The 4027-nt window shown below is 36.6% G+C and overlaps 1 protein-coding gene across 1 annotated transcript in view; it reads right to left on the bottom strand.

Annotated features, from left to right (window-relative positions):
- Positions 1 to 4027, bottom strand: part of LOC106457263 (tubby protein-like) — a 128717-nt gene that overhangs the window by 89696 nt on the left and 34994 nt on the right. The window lies entirely within an intron of this gene.

The raw sequence follows: 4027 nt of genomic DNA, 5'->3' as shown, positions 1-4027 counted from the left end.
TTATATCATATAGTGTGCTTCCTACTTATATCATATAGTGTCTCCTACTTATATCATATAGTGTGCTCCTACTTATATTAGGTATCAGTTATGAAGATCATGCTTACTACTTTATATCAATATCGCCATGGCTGTAACATTTCTGTAAACTTCTGGTATTACTTCACCAAATTTTGAACATACAATAATTAGTTTGGTTTTTGTTGATGTTGACACCATAAAATAATAAGCTAACATTCCGTTGTAACCGCTGAATATTTGGGTATTAGCCCAAAATGAGCTAATAATTTCTCATACGTTATTATATTCCAGCATTAGTTTCAGTTTCAAATACCATGATTAAGCACTTTCAAATGGCGTACCATTTTGAAATTAATCCTGTCAAAATAAATTTTTTGGTTGTTTCAGAATTTCATGCAGAACTACACAAGGGATAATTTTGAACTTATAACTAGGTGAACAGATTAGTCAACATACCCGAAACTAAGATCCCATGGTAATATTTAATTTTTACTTTTTCTATTGTTAAACCTGGATTTGTACTTTCGATCAAAAGTCTGTTTGTTTGTTTGAAGTTAAGCACAAAGCTATTTGTGATCTGCCCACCACGGGTATCGAAACCCGATTTCTAGCGTTGTAAGTCCGAAAACATACCGCTGTGCCACTTAGGGGCTCGATCAAAAGTGGTGGCTACTTGTGTCTGATCGCATAGTGGAGTTTGACTGTCACTCCTATGATTCACCCACGGTCAAAAAGCAGGGTTACATTATGGAACTCTGGGGCCCTGGGTACTGAAAATCTTAAGACCGCCCCATATACGAAACACATTGTATGATAATATCGTTTCTATCGTTTACACTATTAAAAATATCCTTGGAACTTTGAAAGAATTTTTCATTATAATTATTAAAATAAGAGAGAAAAAACATAGTAAATGCCGAGTAGCTAACTTACTGTTTCTTAACTTTTGTCAAATATGTTTCTATAATTTTATTCCAACGAAAATATTTCATAAATTGTTTAAACCAATCCATAAGGGCTGAATACTAGCGCTGTGCAAATTTTGTGAATAGTTTACCCTTTTTTGAAATCTGCATTTGTACTTCCGATCAAAATACGTATGGTAGTTGAGTATTGTTCCCATCTACTTACATGTATTTGCGCCTTCCCCCAATAAAGACTCAGTGACGTATAGTAGTTGAGTATTGTTCCTATCTACTTACATGTATTTGCGCCTTCCCCCAATGAAGACACAGTGACGTATAGTAGTTGAGTATTGTTCCCATCTATTTACATGTATTTGCACCTTCCTCCAATGGTTCAGCGGTTTGTCTGCGTACTTCTAACGCTAAAAATCGGATTTTGATTCTCATGGTGGGCACAGCACAGATAGCCAATTGTGTCGCTTTGTGGTTAACCACAAACAAACAAATATAGTATTTGCCACCTTACAAATGAAAACAAAAAGGCTTATTTCAACTCTGTTTTGCTTTTGCCATATTAAAATGGTAATTTTTTTACAAAGCATTTACTTCTGTAAACCATGTCTTTGATTAAACATAAAAAATCGAGTTAACAACGAAATAGATTTCCCTTTCGAGTGAGACAAAACCCGACAACGCCATCAATGCTGGTTAAAGGCATATCTGCAAACCGTGAACAATCGACCTCAAGGTTATGGCCTGGTGGTTAGGGTGCTAAACTAGGGTTCGTGAATCGGAGCGTTCAATCCCCATTACCGCAAAAATGATACGTAACATCCCTTTCAATGTAATATATTAATACTCTCAGGTCATAAAGATGTGTTCCAATCGAGGATTTAGAATTTTCAAGACAGATATATATATACCTTGTACTTAACGGCATTGGAAAACAAAGGAATATGGATCAACTTCGGGTAAAAGGCCCATTCAGAAATAGACCTGTAACAAGGTAAGCAATGTGTGAAGTGTTGAAAATCCACGAACAAAAAAGACAGTGGTGTGCTTTGGACATGACATCCTTACAGCAGAGCCTTTTGCAATAGAAACTTCACTGCAGGACTATTGTTAAAATCACAATTGTCAGATAGAGCAAGCCCAGACCTGATGACATGGACTGTTATGACGTATGAGGCTCCCAAATCGTTTTAATACAACTCAGGGACTCTCAACCTTTTGCACCTTAAGGCCCACTCAGTTATTTGGCAGTTGATTACTAGTTAGTTTAGGGCTGCCACAGTTGTCCCGGCCCGCGGTGGCTCATAACTGCGTTACTCACGGCCTATCAATGAGCCGTGGTTCACCGATTGAGAGTCACTAATATAAAACAAACATATTGTGGTGTGAACGTGCTTTATATTCACTATGAGAAAAACCTATACACAGGATAGGTGAAATAAAGAAAAAGTATGAATATGTTTGATACTTTTCACTATGATTTAGGTCCAGCTTATCTCTTTGAATAACTTGTGTTTAGGGTTACTGAAGGAGAGTGGAATTCTGCGAAACTAGTATAACCCAGTAACATATGTTGATCAATATGTAGATTAAACTGGAGCTCCCTTGAACTTAGACTTCGAGATTAAACAATTTTCGGAATACTAAGTTCATTTATTAGTCACTAATATAACTTACTCAGCATTCTGTAGTTACCTTTCCTCTAGTCTTTCAGAACAAAATATTAAAATGACTCTTTGTAGCTTTGTGTGATATTTCTAAAAAACGAACTGTTCAGTTCTTTATTGCCTAAAATAAATAAGAAGCAGTTCTTTTATTCCTCGACAGGAAGTCTATATAAATATATTAGTACTGTGTGTTGTCTGTCCTACTTCGCTCTCTGTTGATGGATCTTCACCAAATTTGACATGAAGATTTGTTGGGTCCATGCGGAGTTGCTTACAAATATACGATATCACATTTTGTATTTTGCAGTTTTTAGGGCGTTTTTACAATTACATATAAGGGAAGCTACTTTCATGTCCTAAGATAACCTTTCATTAATCATGAATTTACATACCTTCCTCCAGTATACTAATAATAATGATCCGATTTATACTTGATGAGAATCGCATTCATCTTCAGCATCAAAGACCATCAGGGGTCAAATTCGTAATCGTATTCAAATATGCTAAAAGATGGTGTAGTAACCCGATTTCCACCATATTAGCCATATTGAGAGTGTAATAGGTCATTAAAATTCGCTTCAGAACTGTAGTGTATCCCAATATACGTATAAACATTTTTTATGAATAATAAAGTCTAAAAGTAATGCCAGTACCCTATGTTTTTATGTTACATGGATTGCACTGCACAAAATAATTAAAGGATGGTCAGAACTGGAAACATTTTAGCTTAAGCAAGGCAAATATCATTCTGAGGTCCACCACGATGTGTGAACAACTTGGCACACCTTAAGCTCTGAGATTCACTTCAAAATGACAATTGATGCAAGAACGTGTGATAAATGAATGACATAATACGACTAATTATGATGTCATATGTCAGAGCACTTTATCCTGAAAGCAGCCTAATGGATGACAGTGTTTTCCTCTTCTGTATTAAACCGCTCAATACACTAACTGAAGAAGAAAAAATGATTTGGCCTGTATGCTTACACCTCAGTCTCCTCTAATATATACAGAATGCTTTTGCTAAATGCGTCAAGTCTCGTCAGATGACTCTGAACACTAATAATGTCCTGAAAACAGTTCTTTCAGAGTAGAAGTCAAAGATACAACAGGACATTATCACTGTTCTAAGTTTAAGCATACATGCATGTGTTGACCATACTTTATATTCAGAGAAAGCTTCTCTAGCGCTGAACTATCCAAGACTAAAAGTTGTCCGTGAAACAGTTTTCCATACTCTTAGGGCGTGGCATGACCAGGTGGTCAGGGCACTCGACTCGCAAACTGAGTCCTTGTCCCTCCAAACATGCTCGCCCTTTCAGCCGTGAGGGCGTTATAATGTGATGGTCAATCCCACTATTCGTTGGTAAAAGAGTAGCCCAAGAGTTGGCGGTGTGTGGTGATGACTAGTTGCCTTTC

This window comes from Limulus polyphemus, unplaced genomic scaffold (genome assembly GCF_000517525.1).
Source record: "Limulus polyphemus unplaced genomic scaffold, Limulus_polyphemus-2.1.2 Scaffold309, whole genome shotgun sequence".
Classification (NCBI taxonomy): domain Eukaryota; kingdom Metazoa; phylum Arthropoda; class Merostomata; order Xiphosura; family Limulidae; genus Limulus; species Limulus polyphemus.
Note: the sequence above shows the minus strand (reverse complement) of the source record. Positions and strands in the feature narration are given on the sequence as shown.